We start from the raw sequence: 21,972 nt of genomic DNA on the forward strand, positions 1-21,972 counted from the left end.
TAAAAGACGTTTGCTCCTTGGGAGGACAGATATGGTGAACTTGGGCAGTATAATAAAAAGTCAAGACATCACCCTGCCAACAAAAGTCCTTATAGTCAAAGCGATGGTATGCCCAGTAGTAATGCATGACTGTGAGAGCTGGACCATAAGGAAGGCCGAGCGCAGAAGAATAGATGCTTTCGAGCTGTGATGCTGGAGAAGATTCTTGAGAGTCCCTCGGACTGCAAGAAGATCAAATCAGTCAGTCCTAAGGGAAATCAACCCAGACTGTTCCCTGGATGGTCACAAGCTGAAGCTCAAATCCTCTGGCCACCCAATGAGAAGGGAGCACTCCCTGGAGAAGATCCTGATGCTGTGAAAGACAGAAGGCAAAAGAAGAAGGGGACTGCAAAAAGATGAGATGTCTGGACAGTGTTAGTGAGGTAACAAACACGAATTTGAGCAGACTTTAGAGGATGGTGGAAGACAGGAGGGCCTGGCGTGACTTTGTCCATGGGTTTGCAAAGAGTCAGACTCAACTGTGCAACTGAACCTATGAAGCTGCCGTCCAGCGAAGACAGAGGTCCTTTGTCTAGGGCGTGGTGGTCCGGAGGGAGGGATCTCCCTTCCAGCTTTTGACGGTGCGTCACTGATACCAGTGCGCAGGGTCAGGAGCTTGGGAGTGCTACTGGAGTCTTCCTTGACAATGGAGGCCCAGATAGCAGCCACTGCCAAATCCGCCTTTTTCCACCTCAGGCGGGCGAGGCAGTTGGCTCCCTTCCTGGAGCGCAATGACCTGGCAACAGTGATCCATGCAACGGTCACCTCGAGGCTAGACTACTGTAATGCCCTCTACATGGGGCTGCCCCTGTGCCGAACCCGGAAGCTGCAGCTAGTGCAGAATGCAGCAGCCAGACTGCTATTGGGCCTACCTCGGTGGGAACATGTGCAAGCTGGGCTGCGGGAGCTGCATTGGCTGCCAGTTATTTACCGAGTTCGTTACAAGGTGCTGCTTATTACCTTTAAAGCCCTATATGGCTGAGGACCTGTCTACCTTAGGGACCGCCTCTCTCCATATGTTCCCCAGAGAGCACTGCGATCCAGCTCTCAAAACCTTCTGGAAGTACCTGGGCCAAAGGAGACCAAACTAAAAATAACCAGAGAACAGGCCTTCTCTATAAAAGCACCCCAATGGTGGAACCAGCTGCCGGAAGAGGTGCGGGCCCTACGGGACACTAACCAATTCCGTAGGGCGTGCAAAACCGCCCTCTTCCGGCTAGCCTCCCAAGATGGAACCTGAAATGAACACCATGCCATCACTAACATCAGCAATCGAGATAGCAATAAGATGAGATTATTTTAGATTGATTTTAGACTTTTATATTATGTAAACTTAATGGTAAATTTTAAATGGTATAGGAATGTATAATTGTTTTATTGTTCAACACGGCTTTTGCCACACCCTGTAAGCCGCCCTGAGCCTGCCCCGGCGGGGAGGGCGGGGTATAAATAAATTATTATTATTATTATTATTATTATTATTATTATTATTATTATTATTACTGAATCAGACCCCCCTGGGTCCATCAAAGTCAGTCTTGTCTACTCAGACTGGAAGCGGCTCTCCAGGGTCTCAAGCTAAGGTTTTTCATGCCTACTTGCCTGGGCCCTTTTTAGTTGGAGATGCCGGGGACTGAACCTGAGACTTTCTGCATACCAAGCAGATGCTCTACCCCTGAGCCACCATCCCTCTCACCGTATTTGCCAAGCTGTGAAGACAAGTTGCCTTCTCCCCACAAAATATCTCAATGGCGGCTCTCAAGCAAGCATGTGGGTTGTGTTTTTTTTCTCCCAATCTCCATTCGGTCTCAGCATGATGCGGAGGCAACATAACCACTGTTTAATGCATATTTACAAGCCTCCCCTCTCTCCTGCATCGCATAACGAGTGCCCAATGGGCAGTTTGAAACCCTGTGAAGAGAACCGGGGGGCAAACGGAGAGGAGGGGGGGGGGAATCAAACGAATCTTAAGATGCTAAAAAATATTGTAATCTATTCTACTGGGTTCTTTTTTTTTTTCTTCAAGGGTTCATTGCTTTAGATCGTTTCCCCTCCAGAAAATGATATTCCTGCGATCGTCCTCGAGGGATTGGGGGAAGAAGAGGGGAGGGGGGTGTTGAGACTTGCGATTTGCTTCTGCCACACAAGCAGGTCTGAAAGGTAAGATGGGATGCTGGAGACGTTGTTTGGTTCTGTGTTGATCTCTGTTTTCAACAACTAGGGTTACCGCCCTCCATACAGCACCTGGAGATCTCCCAGTATTACAGCGGCTCCCCAGATGACAACGCTCTTGAGTTCTCCAGTTTGTCTGGAAAAAAATGGCTACTTTGGAGTTTGGGCTCTATGGTATATATACAGGGCTTTTTTTGTAGCAGGAACTCCTTTGCATATTAGGCCACTCACCCCTGATGTAGCCGATCCTCCAAGAGTCCTGTAATGAGCCCTGTAAGCTCTTGGAGGATTGGCTACATCAGGGGCGTGTGGCCTAATATGCAAAGGAGTTCCTGCTACAAAAAACCCCAGGTATTATACCCTCCTGAGGTCCCTCCCTTCCCTAAGCCCCGCGCTCTCCAGGCTCCTCAAAAAACATGTAGATCCTGTCCTGGTATTTCTCCACCCACAGCTGGAGACCCTATTGCACAACACAGTGAAGGTTTCCATGGACAGAAGATTTGGTTTCTCACCTTAATAAGAAGCCCCAAAGCAATCCTAGGTATGATTTAATGAGAATGTCCCAATTCTTCTTTGGTGGAAGTCAGAAATTAGAATCCAACCTGGTTCTGCAAACTGATCAAGCTGGGATATATAGCAGGGGGCTACATTAATTATATTGATTTAATCCAGTTGCCAGTTTCTAGCATTTCGACCAAGGTTTCCAAAGTGGCTAATGATGATTTTAAAAAAAAAATTATATTGAATCAAATTTCAATTAAATCTAGCAAATGTGCATGGCTACATAATTGTTACTATCAGCTGGCAAAAGGAAGCAGAAAAATATCTTCCTGGACCAATCAACAGACTTAGAAGCTGCTGTGCTTTTGGAGAAAAAGTTGCCAAGATTGGTCTTCATAAGGCCTTGGAGTAGGGTGCTCACATAAGAACATAAGAGAAGCCATGTTGGATCAGGCCAATGGCCCATGCAGTCCAACACTCTGTGTCACACAGTGGCCAAAAAATCCAGGTGCCATCAGGAGTTCCATCAGTGGGGCCAGGACACTAGAAGCCCTCCCACTGTGCCCCCCGCCACCCAAGCACCAAGAATACAGAGCATCACTGCCCCAGATAGAGAGTTCCAACAATACGCTGTGGCTAACAGCCACTGATGGACCTCTGCTCCAAATGTTGGTCCAATCCCATCTTGAAGCTGGCTATGCTCACAACGTTGGTCTGAGAGACTGGGTGGGTCTGCGTTAAAGGCGGAGGCCTTATCTGATCTTGGAAGCTAAGCTGGATTGGCTTTGGCATGGGAATCCACCAAGGAAGCCCAGGGTTGCTACGCAGAGGCAAGCAAAGGGAAACCACCTCTATTTGTCAGCCCTACCCAGGATGGACTGGGTTAGCCCAATCTTGTCAAGATCTCAGAAGCTAATCAGGGTCAGCCCTGGTTCATACTTGGGTGGGAGAACAGCAAGGAAGTCCAGGGTTGCTATGCAGAGAGCCAGTTTGGTGTAGTGGTTAAGTGTGCGGACTCTTATCTGGGAGAACCGGGTTTGATTCCCCACTCCTCCACTTGCACCTGCTAGCATGGCCTTGGGTCAGCCCTAGTGGTTAAGCGAGCGGACTCTTATCTGGGAGAACCGGGTTTGATTCACCACTCCTCCACTTGCACCTTCTGGAATGGCCTTGGGTCAGCCATAGCTCTGGCAGAGGTTGTCCTTGAAGGGGCAGCTGCTGTGAGAGCCCTCTCAGCCCCACCCACCTCACAGGGTGTCTGTTGTGGGGGAGGAAGGTAAAGGAGATTGTGAGCTGCTCTGAGACTCTTCGGAGTGGAGGGCGGGATATAAATCCAATATCATCATCTTCTTCTTCTTCTTCTTCTTCTTCTTCTTCTTCTTCTTCTTCTTCTTCAATGGCAAACCACTTTTGAAAGTCTCTTGCCTTGAAAATCCTCCATGGCTGCTATAAGCCCATCAAATACCTGGTCTCTAAAGAGGCTCCTCGACTCAGTTCTAGCTGTCTTAAATATTTGTTTCAAAATATCCACAAAGAAAAACTGAACAGCCCAGTGAACAAATGGCAAATTGTGCAGTATTTCTACTCATTTCCGTTCCTAGGCTAGCCCAATCCGTTTCTAGGCTAGCCCTCTCAGCCCCACCCACCTCACAGGGCGTCTGTTGTGGGGGGAGAAGATATAGGAGATTGTGAGCCGCTCTGAGTCTCCGATTCAGAGAGAAGGGCGGGGTATAAATCTGCAGTCTTCTCCTTCAGAGCTCTCCCAGCCCCACCCACCTCACAGGGTGTCTGTTGTGGGGGGAGAAGTTATTGGAGATTGTGAGCCGCTCTGAGTCTCTGATTCAGAGAGAAGGGTGGGGTATAAATCTGCAGTCTTCTTCTTCTGGATGCAGTTGTGCCTTTTCATTTTTCCCTAATCCAACATCAGCAGTTAAAACAATCGGTGCATTCCATTCTGGTTTAACAAGGAGGATTTTCTAACAGTGATTCTCAGATGCAAAGAAAACCAGGCCATTTGGAAATGTCATCAAGCCCTTTGAGACTTCAAGATCTGGTGAGAAATTCCAATGGGGAGAATTTTGGAAGTATCTTTAGAGTTTCAGCCCTGTAGGGCAATTTCATTGGGTTTCCTTGCAAATCTGTCATCAGAATATGGTCAAAAAATAGGTTTGTCCACCACATTTCTTGTAAGGAAGAGATGGAACCGTAAGAAACAGAGACATTCCAGACTTCAATGCCACATCACTGATGTGAATTTTCTAAGTCATATGTAAATATGCATAGCTGCAAGCAATCTTTTTCCAGAGTGATCTTTGAAACTGTGAAGTCCTCTCTCCATATAGAGCAGAGGTCCATGTGTGGCTATTAGCCACAGCATATTGTTGGAGCGCTCTGTCTGGGGCAGTGATGCTCTGTATTCTTGGTGCTGGGGGGGCACAGTGGGAGGGCTTTTAGTGTCCTGGCCCCACTGGTGGATCTCCTGATGGCACCTGGATTTTTTGACCACTGTGTGACACTGAGTGTTGGACTGGATGAGCCATTGGCCTGATCCAACATGGCTTCTCTTATGTTCTTATTATCTGGGGCAGTGATGCTCTGTATTCTTGGTGCTTGAGGGGGGCTCAGTGGGAGGGCTTCTAGTGTCCTGGCCCCACAGGTGGACCTCCTGATGGCACCTGTTGTTGTTTTTTTGGTAACTGTGTGACACAGAGTGTTGGACTGGATGAGCCATTGTCCTGATCCAACATGGCTTCTCTGATGTTCTTCTGTTCCAAAATGTCACCAACATTATTACAGGACCTAGTAAATTAACTAGTTTATAGGCAGGGGGTGAAATATACTTCTAGATCGCAATTCCATGACTGAAGGTCCAAATCCCTCCTACACCAAATGCAAATGTTGGTCATCCATTCTGAACTATTTACCACTTTTATTCAATACATGATATATATAGTGGTTTGTAAACCCACATGATATGAAGGAAGCACATGGTGATTGAATGTGAGTATTAAATTAAGAGTATTAATTAACTGCTAAATAATGCAGTTCCTGTTTGTAAGCATATTTAGCTGTTTCCCACAGTAAAATCCAGTTGTAAAGTGCATTGAAAGTGAATTGACAGTGTGTTATTGAGTGTGTGTGAAAGTGTCTATTTTTAAACCCCTTTTTTGGCATTCCTTTTTATAAAAATATGTAGGGAATCAGTTATCATGCACTACAAAAGCAAGGTTTGTGGTTTGTATCTTGAATTGTTCTGTTGGGCCTGAAGAAGGCTCCAAGAGGAATCCAGCCCAGTTTGCCAATGTCACTACAGAACATTCAGAAAAAGCTAGCAAAACATAAATCTGTCTTTGAGACTTTCAAAACTGCTGGAGACGATGACAAAAATTGTGTATCTGTGGGTTTTTTTTATTATTAACTCTCGCTTTGAATTAGAATTCCCTCTATTACAGCTTGGAGCTAAAGTCTGTTTACAAAACAGTATTTACACTTGACTAATTTTGCAGATCAAACTAATTAAATCAATTAAACTGGTGATTAACCAAATGAAGGCTGATTGCAAAAATTAGTGGGTTTATTCTGGAGGACTGGAAGTGAGCTAATTACTGCCGTGATTACTTGAACCTGGACTACTCTCAATGTGGTATAAATTGAAACCTCATCGTGAATTAGACTGGGAATTCATTACGGTTTAAAGCACTGTTAACACTATTTAGGCTGCAGCTCCTATGGGAAAATTCTGCTCGCTGTTTTCGTACACCGATAAACAATCGCTTAGGCTGTGTCCTTTCGAAAGGCAGACTCCTCTGTCGTTTCCCCCCCACCCCCGCAGCCGGAGGAAGAATGTTCGTGACTCTCAGCCAAAGACACTTGACCACAGTCGGCCCTCCCTCTTTTTAAAAAAGTGCATCATGGGAAATGTAGTTCAGTTGACAAGCTGTCAATCATAATTAAGCTTAATTTTTATTCGACTAGGGCACTGATTTTATGGGGGGGGACCAGGGCTTTTTTTTAGCAGGAACACACAGGAACGCAGTTCCGGCTGGCTTGGTGTCAGGGGGTGTGGCCTAATATGCATATGAGTTCCTGGTGGGTTTATTCTACTAAAAAGTCCTACATGTAATAATAGTTATATCAGGGTGTGTGGCTTAATATGCAAATGAGTTTCTGCAGGGCCTTTTCTACTAAAAAGCCCTGTTTGTAACAATAGTGATACCAGGGGGTGTGGTCTAATAGACAAATGAGTTCCTGCTAAGCTTTTTCTACTAAAAGCCCTGTTTGTAACAATAGTGATGTCAGGGGGTGCGGCCTAATATGCAAATGAGTTCCTGCTGGGCTTTTTGGGGGGGAACACACTTGAAAAATAAGAAAAGAAACATAATGACAATACCAATGATGCCACAGCAAATAGTATTTATTTATTTGTACCCTGCCTTTCTACTCAGTGGGGGCTTAATGCATCTTATATTGTTCTTTTCTGTTCCATTTCATCTTCACAACAACCCTGTGAGGTAGGTTAGGCTGAAGGAGGGTGGCCTAGGGTTGCCCAGCTAGCTATGGAACAAGTGGGGATTCGAACCCGGGTCTCCCAGATACGGCCAGCATGCTTAACTAATTCCCAATGCAGGTTCTCAATCCCCGCCTAAGGGTTTTAAGTGTAAAACAAATATAATATAATATAATATAATATAATATAATATAATATAATATAATATAATATAATATAATATAATATAATATAATATAATATAATATAATATAATATAATATAATATAATATAATATAGTGCTTTGGAAAAATATATTTAAACTCTTTGTAACATATCTGTATTTCTTAGGCTATGGCCGTTCACATTTACTATGATCTTCATAGCTTGGAATGGAAGCCCAAACTGGATTTTATTTAGAAGCCCTTGAGCCTTTCTTTCCTTCATATAATGAATTTTAAAAGTTTTGATGTCAATAACACTGACCTAAGTCCGTTGAAGCACTCTGGACATATGGACATATGAAGCTGCCTTATGCTGAATCAGACCCTGGGTCCATCAAAGTCAGTATTGTCTACTCAGACTGGCAGCAGCTCTCCAGGGTCTCAAGCTGAGGTTTTTCACACCTATTTGCCTAGACCCTTTTTTGGAGATGCCAGGGATTGAACCTGGGACCTTCTGCTTACCAAGCAGATGCTCTACCACTGAGCCACCGTCCCTCCCCTCACGACCTGAGTTTGATCCCGGTGGAAGTTGGGTTCAGGTAGCCGTCTCAAGGTTGACTCAGCCTTCCATCCTTCCAAGGTTGGTAAAAGGAGTACTCAGCCTAGATGGGGGGAAAGTGTAGAGGACTGGGAAAGGCAAGGGCAAACCATCCCGTAAAAAGCCTGCCATGAAAACGTTGTGATGCGACGTCACCCCAGAGTCAGCCACACAAACTGTGTGCATGCTCCAAAGACCCTTGAGTATCTCTTCTCATTAGATCAGGCAGATTGTCTTCCCTTGTTCCCATCTAGAGCAGCGTTTCCCCTTTCCTTCTAGTATCAGAACTCAGGGCTACCCAATGAAAAATATATGTATCAAGTGTCGTCAAGCTGCAGCTCTCTGATGATGACCCCGGCAAGGGGCTTTCAAGGCAAGGGAGAAGCAGAGCTGGTTGGCCACCCCCTTCCTCTGCAGAGCCTTCCTTGGTGGTCTCTTTCCAAGTACTGACTCTGCTTAGCTTCCAACTTACAGCAAACCCAGCAAGGGGCTTTCAAGGCAAGTGAGAAGCAGAGGTGGTTGGCCATTGCCTTCCTCTGCAGAGCCTTCCTTGGTAGTCACCCTTCCAAGTACCAGCCCTGCTTAGTCTCTGAGTTATGGTGGACCCAGCAAGGGGCTTTCAAGGCAAGAGAGAAGCAGAGCTGGCTGGCCACTGCCTTCCTCTGCAATGTCTTCTTTGGTGGTCTCCCTTCCAAGTACCGACCCTGCTTAGTTTCTGAAATTGGGCTACACCGTTCTGCCTTCCCTCCCCACCTAACAAAACAGACTGGCATAAATGCCTCAGAGTAGCTTCACTAGAACAGGCCCATGGTCCATCTAGTCCAGCGTACAATCAAGTAGTCCTACAGCTGCCCCACCCCCTGCCATAAAGAGTGTCCAGAGGCCAAAAACTCTCTGCATTCCATAGAGTCACAGAGGCATATGTAAGCAACCAGGTGACCACACTGGACATACAACCCAAATTAGTATCATGCAACCTGGCAGAGACAAATCACCTCTGGCCCTCTCTCACCTTGAAACTCCTGAGAAGGGCTGCCATAATCTTTTTTGCAACTTGACAGCATTTCCCCCTAGCACTGCCTGGGCCTGAAGAATTATTGATTATCTGGGTTTGGTGAGCTGCATTCAGCCTTGAGGGTAAGAAGTTCTGCAAGCTTGCAGAAGGCTAGCACTAGTAAATGGCGTAGGGGTTAAGTGTGTGGACTCTTATCTGGGAGAACCGGTTTGATTCCCCACTCCTCCACTTGCAGCTGCTGGGATGGCCTTGGGTCAGCCAGAACTCTTGTAGGAGTCGTCCTTGGAAGGGCAACTGCTGTAAGAGTTCTCTCAGCCCCACCTACCTCACAGGGTGTCTGTTGTGGGGGAGGAAGGTAAAGGAGATTGTAGGCCGCTGTGAGACTCTGTCCTTGAAAGGGCAGCTGCTGTGAGAGCCCTCTCCAGCCCCACCTACCTCACAGGGTGTCTGTTGTGGGGGAGGAAGGGAAAGGAGATTGTGACCATTCTGAGACTCTGAGATTCAGAGTATGGGGCAGGATACAAATCCAGTTTCTTCTTCTTCTTCTTCTTCTTCTTCTTCTTCTTCTTCTTCTTCTTCTTCTTCTTCTTCTTCTATCTACTACCTCCACCTTTCCCCTCCCTTGATCAGCCTTTGAAGCTGGAACCGTAGCTCCCAGAGTGTTATGTACTGAATTTACTGCTTCGCAGTAGGTTTCACAGGCATCCGGGCAACCGTGAGAAATGCTATAGACTCTGATAGATTTGAACTTGGAACAGCAACCAATGAGTGGTCTTGGTGCAAAACTTGACCACCGTGATTTGGTATGGGAATCGGGAGGGGGGGGGTTGTTCATGCAGGTATATAAGCAGGGCCACCATGTTGTCTTAGTGTGTAGCAGCTAATAAAGCACGTTCCTGGATGAACTCTTCCGTGTTGAACCAGTATTAACACCAAGAAAAGTGAAAAGGACATCCCAGAAAGGAGCTTGTAGAACCCAGAGGCCTAGTTGAAGCCAATATAAATATCCAATGTGTACATGAAGCTGCCTTCTACTGACTCAAAGCCCCCTTAAGAACATAAGAGAAGCCATGTTGGATCAGGCCAATGGCCCATCCAGTCCAACACTCTGTGTCACATAAGAACATAAGAGAAGCCATGTTGGATCAGGCCAATGGCCCATCCGGTTCAACACTCTGTGTCACATAAGAACATAAGAGAAGCCCTGTTGGTTCAGGCCAATGGCCCATCCAGTCCAACACTCTGTGTCACATAAGAACATAAGAGAAGCCCTGTTGGTTCAGGCCAATGGCCCATCCAGTCCAACACTCTGTGTCACATAAGAACATAAGAGAACACCTGTTGGATCAGGCCAATGGCCCATCCAGTCCAACACTCTGTGTCACAGAAGAACATAAGAGAAGCCATGTTGGATCAGGCCAATGGCCCATCCAGTCCAACACTCTGTGTCACAGAAGAACATAAGAGAAGCCATGTTGGTTCAGGCCAATGGCCCATCCAATCCAACACTCTGTGTCACATAAGAACATAAGAGAAGCCCTGTTGGATCAGGCCAATGGCCCATCCAGTCCAACACTCTGTGTCACAGAAGAACATAAGAGAAGCCCTGTTGGATCAGGCGAATGGCCCATCCAGTCCAACACTCTGTGTCACACAGTGGCCAAAACACCCCAAGTGCCATCAGGAGGTCCACCAGTGGGGCCAGGACACTAGAAGCCCTCCCACTGTGCCTACTCAAGCAGCAAGAATACAGAGCATCACTGCCTCAGACATAAGAACATAAGAGGAGCCATGTTGGATCAGGCCAATGGCCCATCCAGTCCAACACTCTTTGGCCAAAAAAACCCAGGTGCCATCAGGAGGTCCATCAGTGGGACCAGGACACTAGAAGCCACTAGAAACGCTTAGGGCGCTTTAGCTTGGAGAAACGTCGACTGAGGGGTGACATGATAGAGGTTTACAAGATAATGCATGGGATGGAGAAAGTAGAGAAAGAAGTACTTTTCTCCCTTTCTCACAATGCAAGAACTCGTGAGCATTCGATGAAATTGCTGAGCAGACAGGTTAAAATGGATAAAAGGAAGTACTTCTTCACCCAAAGGGTGATTAACATGTGGAATTCACCCCTTGCTCTGTCAAGGTCAGTCTTGTCTACTCAGACTGGCAGCTGCTCTCCAGGGTCTCAGGCAGAAGCCTTTCCCATCAGCTACTGACCGATCCTGGAGAAATGATGATTGAGGAGTGACATGATAGAGGTTTACAAAATTCTATGTGGGATAAAGAAAGAAGTACTTTTCTCCCTTTCTTGCAGTACAAGAACTTGTGGCCACTCGATGAAATTAAGGAGCAGTAGACTTAGAATAGATCAAAAGAAGTCCATCATCACCCAAAGGGTGATTAACATGTGGAATTCACTGCCACAGAAAGTGGTGGCAGCTACAAGCATTGAGAGCTTCACATGGGTAGCAGATAAACATATGGAGCAGAGGTCCACCACTGGCTCTTAGCCACAAGGTATAGATGGAACACTCTGTCTGGGGCAGTGATGCTCAGTATTCTTGGTGCTTGGGGGGGGGGCAACAGTGGGAGGGCTTCTGGAGTTCTGGTCCTGCTGGTGGGCCTCCTGATGGCACCTTGGTTTTGGCTATTGCATGACACAGGGTACTGGACTGGATGGGCCATTGGCTTCTCTTATGTCTGGGACAGTGATGCTCTGTATTCTTGGTGCTTATGGGGCAACAGTGGGAGGGCTTCTGGAGTTCTGGGCCTGCTAGTGGACCTCTTGATGACACCTGGGTTTTTGCTACTGTGTGACACAGAGTGGTGGACTGGATGGGCCATTGGCCTGATCCAACATGGCTTCTCTTATGTTCTTTACTGGAGATGCTGGGGATTGAACCTGAGATCTTCTGCATGCAAAACACATGCCTTGCTATGGCTCCTCTCCTAAAGATAAGGGGACTGATTGATAAAACATCCAACGTCTTCACTTTCCTAAAAAGCCTGTTTGGAAAACACTGAAGGAATACCCACAGGCCCAGCTGTTTAAAAAGGTTGAATCTTGATCCAAGCAATTCATTTTCAGCACTTTCTGTCCTTATGGATACACACCGGAGCTAAGCTAATTTTAAGCATAGTGTACCAAATGAAGCAGATTGTAGATTGGACTGAAAATTAGTTAAGGACAGGGCAAGCATGCACAAACAATAAATCCATCAAGGTAAAATTGTGTTCTTTTTTCTTGAACGGGAATTGCAAAATTATTCAAGGGGGGGGGACAGTGCTAAATTGGGCCAGTTATCCCAAGAGAAAGGGTAAATTATGAGGTCATAGGGATTCGATCGCAAAGTATTTGCCAAACTTAATTGGTGTAATAAATAAAATATGCATGCAAATGAGACCGGTCTCCGAATTAAAGGGACACATTATTGTCTGGTGCAGCTAAGTCAATCTGATGGTAGCGTTACTTCAGTTTCAGAAATGCACGCCAGTTTTGTTTGGATGTCATCTCATGAGATGTTGGGAGTACAAAACATGTAAAACCACCTAAAAGATGTGACAGACAGACAGACAGTTTATTTACAGTCACAGACCGATTAAAATACAAGCTTCAACACAAAAGAGAAAATCTATGCTATAATAAGTATTAGGATAGGCAATTGTCTTAATATGTTCAGTATAAGAGTTACAACAAGACGCAAGTTAAAACAGAACATCTTAAAACCGAGAAGCAGTAAAACGTGTCTTTCAGGTGCTATCACAGGCAGCGCAGAGCTTGGCAACAGCTTCGGAAATGAGCTGGTTTTCATCCAAAAGCATGAGATTACCTGACATTCTGATTCCAGCAGCCCAGAATTTGCCCTTAATATGTTGCTGTTGTTGTTCAGTTGAGTCCAACTCTTTGCGACCCCCTGGACAAAGTCACGCCAGGCCCTCCTGTCTTCCACCATCCTCCGAAGTCTGCTCAAATGCGTGTTTGTTACAACAGTAACGCTGTCCAGCCATCTCCTCTTTGGACGTCTCCTTCTTCTTTTGCCTTCTGTCTTTCCCAGCATCAGGGTCTTCTCCAGGGAGTGCTCCCTTCTCACTGGGTGGGCAAAGTATTTGAGCTTCAGCTTCAGCATCTTTAATATAGGCTCTATACATTTCACACAGGCCTCTTTATAGCAGGAACACCTAAGAATTATGTGTGTCGATCTGATGGTAGTTTCGTTTCAGTTTCAGAAATGCACGCCGGTTTTGTTTGGATGTCATCTCATGAGATGTTGGGAGTACAAAGCACGTAAAACCATCTAAACGATGTGGTTATAGAAACCAGGGATGTACTGGTGGGCTCTGTTCCATTCTGTTTTGCTTCCGCAGGGCGTCACATTTGTCATCTATCGTTGCCTTTTTGATCCTCGGTTCCCAATTTGCCTCTTTTCTTTTATGGAATTGTTGATTGCTATTTGTGTTAGACACCAGGTATATACAACCAGTGCCAAAAAGAAAAAGTAAAAAATGCTAAAAATTTAACAGGTGAAAATTGGCATCAAGAAAATTACGGGAGAACTGGCATAAAAAAAATATGGGAAACTCAAGGCTGGGAAGCTCAGTTTAATACATGGAAGGAGCAAGGTTGAAACGAGGGAGTTTTGAGTAGAAATGTCGGGATTTTGCATCTTGCCAAGAGAGGTGAAACCAACAGATTCAGAATTCACTGTCACAAAGAGTAACATCTTAGATGGAACTTTCAAAATGCCTTTTAAAGACTGTGCTGTATCAGTTAAGGGTACTGGGCTAGCAACTGGGGGATTCGAATCCCCACTTGTAAAATGGAAGCTTGCTGGGTGACCTTACACCAATCGCTCACTCTCCACGTAGCCTACCTCACAAGGTTGTCATGAGAATAAAATGGAGGAGAGGATAAGAATATCAGTTACTTTGAGTCCCTATTTGGGGAAAAGACAGGGAACTAATAAATAAAAATGAATTAAAACCAGGTATTTTACAAAGAATATGATACTCATTTATTGGGGAGAGACGGTGGCTCAGTGGTTGAGCATCTTCTTGGTAAGCAGAAGGTCTCAGGTTCAATCCCCAGCAACTCCAAGTAAAAAAGGGTCCAGGCAAATAGGTGTGAAAAACCTCAGCTTGAGACCCTGGAGAGCGGCTGCCAGTCTGAGTAGAAAAGACTGACTTGGATGGACCAAAGGTCTGATTCAGTATAAGGCAGCTTCATATGTTCATTGCCTTTGCAAATGAAAACTCAAGTATCCCCCAGCTATTTTCACAGCATAAATAGTTTCAGCTACTCAGTTATTCTGTAGGAATTGCATTCAAATACTTTATAGATTAAACTGATATCTTTTAGGATACATGTTCTACTGGTATGACCTTGGGTCAGTCATAACTCTTTCAGAGCTGTTCTCTCAAGAGCAGTTCTCAAAAGAGCTCTCTCAGCCCCATCTACCACACAGGTTGTCTGTTGTGGGGAGCAGAAGGGAAAGGAGATAGTAAGCTACTCTGAGACCAAGTGAAGGGCAGGATATAAATCCAATCTTTTCTCTTCTTCTGAAGGGCAAGCGAATACCTTTCAGCACTCTGGACAGTTCCCTACACAAAAGAATAAATGGACATAGATTAGACAATAAAAACCCCAACATTAAAAAATCGGACAATTAGCATCTGTAGAGAGATAAGAATCCCATGTCTATATTCAGCCCTGGGAGCTCCATTGTTCTGAATTTGTGAATGAATTCCCTTTCAGCAGTTTCACATTGTAATCTTCCCCTGAAGCCTCTGTGAGGATTGGCACTCTTCGGTCAGCAAGGCAATGTCCTGGAAGATTAAAATGCGTTGTTTAAAGCTGGTTATGGAGAAAACTCACAGATGAATAGTTGCGTCGGCTCAGTACAGATTCAAACTGCTTTGGGCGGTTTTATGGGAATGCTACGGGAGCTGCATCAAGGGAAGAGAAACGCATTTGTTGGGTTCCGTATAGCACAGAACTAAAGATGACCCTTTAATGCACACTGATGTTCAGAGGATGTGTACATGAATGAGCATCATTGGCTTTTGATAGCTGGTAGCTTTTGAGCTAGTCGTCGCACTCCACGTGCTGAGACGGCTGCCGAAGCGAACCGTTTCAAAGTTCAACAGAAACAGATTTTGTTGTGTGTTTGTGAAGTGGCATCAAGGCATAAGGTTTTCAAAGCATAGAGTTTCCAAGGCAGGAGACTTCAGAGGTGGTTTGTCATTGCCCGCCTCTGTGTCGTGAGTCGTGACCTGGGACTTCCTGGGTGGCCTCTCAGCCAAGGACTGACAAGGGCCGACCCTGCTTAGCTTTCTGAGATCTGATGACATCAGGCTTACCTGGCCCATCCAGGTAAGGGCAGATTTTGTAGTTGGAAAGGGCCTGGGTTCTGGTCAATGCTGGACTGGCCACATGAAGTGGGGGGACAGCAAACAGATGGCTGCTGGTCGAGCATAATTGGCACACAGGGACGTACGGAAGGAGATGGTGAGAAACAGCTAAGAAGGGCTTTGAGGTAGAGTGAAACTTGATTCTACCTTAAAATGATGAGCAAGGAGGGGAGAGCTTGCCTGCTCCCCCAGTTCTACAGGTATACTTATAATTAAATCAGGCCTCACAAACACTTCAGCAATCTCCTCCAACACATCCTTTCCACCAAGGGATTCCGCTTGGTCTTCTGTGCCCTGTTGTTGACCCTCCAGAGGAACCGGTTGGCCACAGTGTGAGACAGGAAGCTGGACTAGATGGACCTTCACTGGTCTGATCCAGCAGGGCTTTTCTGATGTTCTTATGAAGGCCTCAGCCTCTATGCCCTGTTGTTGGCCCTCCAGAGGAACTGGCTGGCCACTGTGTGAGATGGGATGCTGGACTAGATGAACCACTGGTCTGATCCAGCAGGGCTCTTCTGATGTTCTTATGAAGGCCTCAGCCTCTATGCCCTGTTGATGACCCTCTAGAGGAACTGGTTGGCCACTGTGTGAGACAAGAGGTTGGACTAGATCGACCCTCACTGGTCTGATCCAGCAGGGCTCCTCTGATGTTGTTATGAAGGCCTCAGCCACTCTGCCCTGTAGTTGGTCCTCCAGAGGAATTGGTTGGCCACTGTGTGAGACAAGATGCTGGACTAGATGGACCCTCCCTGGTCTGACCCAGCAGGCCTCTTCTGATGTTCTTCTCAGGGGAAGGCCTCAGTCTCTCTGCCCTGTTGTGGGCCCTCCAGAGGAACTGGTTGGCCCCTGTGTGAGACAAGATGCTGGACTAGATGGAGCCTCCCTGGTCTGACCCAGCAGGCCTCTTCTGATGTTCTTCTCAGGGGAAGGCCTCAGTCTCTCTGCCCCGTTGTGGGCCCTCCAGAGGAACTGGCTGGCCACTGTGTGAGACAGGAGGCTGGACTAGATGGACACTCCCTGGTCTGATCCAGCAGGGCTCTTCTGATGTTCTTATGAACAAGTTTGTAAAGTGTTCAAAGGAGCCTCCCCCCAAAAATTCCTTCTGCTCTGGTGAAGCAAAGAACGCAAGAAGGCAAACGAAGATCTGTCGGATGATGTGTTTTGCACAGACCTGCCTGACATTGATTGAAGGACACCAGCAATAAATGAAACCGCTAAAGAGAGCTGCCTTAGAAAAGAAAGGAAAGACAAATCCAGCAAAAGCACTGTGTCTCCTTTAGCAAAACAGAAAAACATCTGCGTGACGGCTTTTGGGAGGAGTATAAATAAAAGAGGTTGAGGGATGCGATCAGTGTTTGCTTGGGCTCATAAAAAAAACCGTGTCTGGCCAATGGCCCCAAACGGAGGGTTAGCGCTGTCTTCTCCCGTCACCCTCCCTTTTTAGTATCCCCCTCCCTCTCTTTTTTCAGAGCAGTTGATTGAATGAACACAAAAGCCCCGTTGTGTCACTTGGGATAACACTCGATGTATCCCATTTTCTAGCCCCTAATTATTCCATTTGTAGACATGAATGCCATTTATATGTCAGTTAATTCAGCATGGTAACTCAATTAGATTTGTACCGACTTGGATTTATGAAACATCAATGAATTCTCGGGGAGGCCAATGAGACTCACAGTTATTTATCCCTAGCCTCTCAGGAGCTCAATTAAACACGCCGGCAACGAAAATGTTTTCTAACAGTATGGTCGTCTTTGCAATTAGACAAAGATTGTTGAAAAGCCCATCGCACATGGAGGCAAAGGAACGTGCCGTATCCCGTCTAAGGTCTCTCTTTAAACTTGAACCATATTCGGTGCAATTTTAAAATCTGGGTGGATTATCAGAGCAGGTCAAAGTTCACAAAGCAGGGTCGCAAAAGCCAAGTATATTTTTTTTTAAAAAAAAAATTGCAGATATATCTTCATTTTTTTTCTGTTGATGAATAGAATTGTCAACTGGTCAGGGCTTTTTTTGTGATTTTAAGGCCACTTTCCCAAGAAGAAGAAGATGATGATGATGATATTGGATTTATATCCCACCCTACACTCTGAATCTCACAGTCTCAGAGCAGTCAGAATCTCCTTTTACCTTCCAGCCCCACAACAGACACCCTGTGAGGTGGATGGGACTGAGAGAGCTCTGACAGAAGCTGCCCTTTCAAGGACAGCTCTGCGGGAGCTATGGCTGACCCAAGGCCATTCCAGCAGCTGTAAGTGGAGGAGTGGAGAATCAAACCCGGTTCTCCCAGATAAGAGTCCGCACACTTCACCATGACACCAAACTGGCTCTCTGAAGAAGGCAAGTCTGGAAGATGTTATGTATATGTGGCAGGGTGGAAGTATTATATATGCACACTTTACATGAAAAGATAGATTTAAGTCTGACTCTGGATCTCGGTTTATCCAAGCTTGCCAGATGGTTCTTTGGGAACTGGTGGAAAGTACTGTCAAGTCACAGCTGACTTATATGGGGTTTTCAAGGAGGGATTTCACATGGGGCCTCCTTACAGGATAGCTAGATTTGAATCCAGGAGAACCTTAGACTTTCAGGGTATGAGCTTTCAAGAATCTTAGCTCCATTTGTTCAATACAAACTTCCTACAGGATGCTCAAGTGGATGGCAGGCACATCTCGAAGGCAACAGAGTTTCATAGCCAGGGCAGACCCATGAGGAATGCTCAGACTCTAATAACCACCTGCCTAACTTCTGAAAGGAAAAGTCTCAACAGATACTTTACATCAGGGATGGCCAAACTGTGGCTCTGGAGCCACATGTGGCTCTTTCACACATATTGTGTGGCTCTTGAAGCCCCCGCTGCTCTGTTAACCAGCTTGGAGAAGGAATCTGTCTCTTTAAATCACTTCTCCAAGCCAAGTCAGCCAGTTGCTTCAAGAATGCATTTAAAGTTGCTTTCTTTCCACCTCCACTTCCCCTATCTATTTTCCTTCCTTCCTCCTTCCCTCCCTCCCTTGTGGCTCTCAAACATCTGATGTTTATTCTATGTGGCTCTTACATTAAGCAAGTTTGGCCAGTTTGGTGTAGTGGTTAAGTGTGCAGACTCTTATCTGGGAGAACCGGGTTTGATTTCCCACTCCTCCACTTGCACCTGCTAGCATGGCCTTGGGTCAGCCATAGCTCTGGCAGAGGTTGTCCTTGAAAGGGCAGTTGCTGTGAGAGCCCTCTCCAGCCCCACCCACCTCACAGGGTGTCTGTTGTGGGGGAGGAAGGTAAAGGAGATTGTGAGCCGCTCTGAGACTCTTTAGAGTGGAGGGCGGGATATAAATCCAATATCTTCATCTACCTCACAGGGTGTCCGTTGTGGGTGAGGAAGGGAAAGGAGATTGTGAGCCGCTCTGAGACTCTTCGGAGTGGAGGGCGGGATATAAATCCAATATCTTCTTCTTCTTCTTCTATCTTTGCATGGAAGGTGGTTGTCCTCAAACTGCTCTGGTCTCAGGCTATGGATAAGAAGAAAAGTTAGTTTTTATCCACTTCCTCTGCACCATTCATAACTCTATAATTCCTTATAGCCCCTTCTGGATGGAACGCAGGATGGTATAGTCCTCTCTCATCAGACCTTGGAAGCGAAGTAGGGTCACTACATGGAAGAGAGACCATCAAGGAAGGGTCTGCTTCTCACTTGCCTTGAAATCCCCTTGCTGGGGTCACCGTAAATTGGAAGGTAAGCAGGGGCAGTACGTGGAAGGGAGACCACCAAGAAAGGCTCTGCAGAGGGAGGCAATGGCCAATCACCTCTGCATCTCCCTTGCCTTGAAAGCCCCTTGCTGGGGTCACCATAACTTGGAAGCTAAGCAGGGTCAGCGCTTGAACGGGAGACCACCAAGGAAAGCTCTACAGAGGAAAGCAATGGGCAAACACCTCTATTTCTCATTTGCCTTGAAAGGCCCTTCCTGGGTTTACCTTAATTTGGACGCTAAGCAGGGTTTACACTTGAATGGGAGACCACCAAGGAAGGATCTGCAGAGGAAGGCAATGGTGAGCCACCTCCGCTTCTCACTTGCCTTCAAAGACCCTTGCTGGGGTTCATACTTGGATGGGAAACCACCAAAAGCAACTTGATGGCACTTTAAACATACACCCATACCCCTTCCTCCCCATTTTAGCTCGTTGTTTCAAACTAAAGATCCCAATTAACCTTTCTTCATTGGGAAGGACCTCCCGTTCTTTGGCCATTTGAATTGCTCTTTTCTGTGCATTTCCCTGGCCCTCTGGAACATTTCAGGACTCAAAAGAGGAGAGAAGAATTCTGTAGCGACAGCAAGTGGATCTGTTTCTCATCTACTGCTGGAAATACCCTTGGGGTTGATCCCACTTAGAGGAATCAGGAGCAGATGGCATGTCATGGGTTATCCACGAGAGTCAAGCAAGAGCCGTGCCCTCAGATCTCTAATTTGGCCTGGAGGCCATGCCCTTTGACCCTTCCGAGACAATATGGTGCAGGAACTGGTGACTGTATTAAGTGTTTGTGCATTGCTCTTCCAATAGAGCCTGGTCAATCAAAGGTCTCCCGTGCTAGATTACAGTGGATTAAAGCAGATTATCTCGCTGATGGATCAGCTGTGACCACTCCACTCCTGTCCGCTGGAGACTTGCTGATGTGTTTCTTCCCTCGAAACACGGCAGCATGGGAGCCCAAAAGGGAATACAGGAAACATGTCCAGCAGCGTATCACCATCTTCCTGCTTAGTCCCGTTCACTTAATTGTCATCTGCAAGGCAATCAAAACAGCCGCTTGTCAGATTTTACAGCTGTGCACCAGCAAGGAGTAAAAGCCTCGACCTCCAGCAACTTTCAGCTTTTCCCAGCATTCTCTCCTTCCCAGGATGACAGACGAAGAGCTGCACTGGACCAGAAGAAAGATAGTGTGGTGTCGTGGTTAAGAAGATGGAAAAAGATAGAAGATATTGGATTTATATCCCGCCCTCCACTGCAAAGAGTCTCAGAGCGGCTCACAATCTCCCATATCTTCTCCTCTCACAACAGGCACCCCGTGAGGTAGGTGGGGCTGAGAGTGCTTTTATAGCAGCTTCCCTTTCAAGGACAACCTCTGCCAGAGCTCTGGCTGACCCAAGGCCATTCCAGCAGCTGCAAGTGGAGGAGTGGGGAATCCAACCCGGTTCTCCCAGATAAGAGAGCTCTCGCTGACCCAAGGCCATTCCAGCAGCTGCAAGTGGGGGAGTGGGGAATCAAACCTGGTTCTCCCAGATAAGAGAGCTCTGGCTGACCCAAGGCCATTCCAGCAGCTGCAAGTGGAAGAGTGGGGGATCCAACCCGGTTCTTCCAGATAAGAGAGCTCTGGCTGACCCAAGGCCATTCCAGCAGCTGCAAATGGAGGAGTGGGGAATCAAACCCGGTTCTCCCAGATAAGAGTCCGCACACTTAGCCACTACACCAAACTGGCTCTCCAGTGAGAGTGACGGACTCTAATCTGGGAAACTGGTCTTGATTCCCCACTCCTCCACATGCAGCCAACTGGGTGACCTTGGGCCAGTGACCATTCTCTCTGAACCAGGGCTTTTTTTGTAGCAGGAACTCCTTTGCCCATTAGGCCACACACACCCTGATGTAGCCAATCCTCCAAGAGCTATGGTACCATAGAGTTTTACCGTGAATCCTAGAGCATTTCTGGTCTGATGCTCTAGGAATTGTGGTAAAACTCTATGGTACCATAGAGTTTTTAGTGCGAGTCCTAGAGCATCCCCGGCACAACTTCCCTAGTGCGATGATGTCACTTCTGGGTGACATCATCATGGCATGTGCGCTTTGTGCACATGAATAACAAGTCCCCCACTGCAGTGATGGAGGGACTTGGCAACCCTAATTTTTATTAAGAATAGCAAAAATCCAGTTGCAAAATGCATTAATTAGTGTGGTATGAATGCACCCAGAATGTTTACTGCAAGGAACCATTCTGGAAGAGTAAGAGCGCAATAGCAGTCCTGGGCAGGTCCATGTTGGGGACTTCTGCTACCTGACCCTCTGATACAGCCTGATAGCCCTGGAAGACCTACAAAGGGGCACAGAGAGTTCAGCCTCCAGTGTGGTGTAGTGGTTAAGTGTGAAAACTCGTATCTGGGAGAGCCGGGTTTGATTCCTGCTCCTCCACTTGCAGCTGCTGGAATGGCCTTGGGTTAGCCATAGCCATGGCAGGAGTTGTCCTTGAAAGGGGAGCTTCTGTGAGAGCTCTCAGACCCACTCACCTCACAGGGTGTCTGTTGTGGGGAAGAAGATAAAGGAGATCGTAAGCTGTTCTGAGAATTGGAGTGGAGGGTAGGGTATAAATCCAATATCTTCTTCTTCTTCTTCTTCTCCAAAAGTGTGAAGGAATCCAGAATCACGCAGCAACCTATCCGGATGCTGTGAGAGCGATGTTAATGGGAGACACAGGACGGTTTCCTCAGTGGACAGTTCATATTCCAGCTCAGCACTCTCACACTTGATCTCAATTCGGTCTGGGAGCAGCTGGCTTCCTATCAAAAAACAAGTATCCCTTTTTATCCCATCTGAAGTGGATCCCGTCTAACAGAC

This window comes from Heteronotia binoei, chromosome 19, assembly GCF_032191835.1.
Source record: "Heteronotia binoei isolate CCM8104 ecotype False Entrance Well chromosome 19, APGP_CSIRO_Hbin_v1, whole genome shotgun sequence".
NCBI classification, from domain to species: Eukaryota; Metazoa; Chordata; class Lepidosauria; order Squamata; family Gekkonidae; genus Heteronotia; species Heteronotia binoei.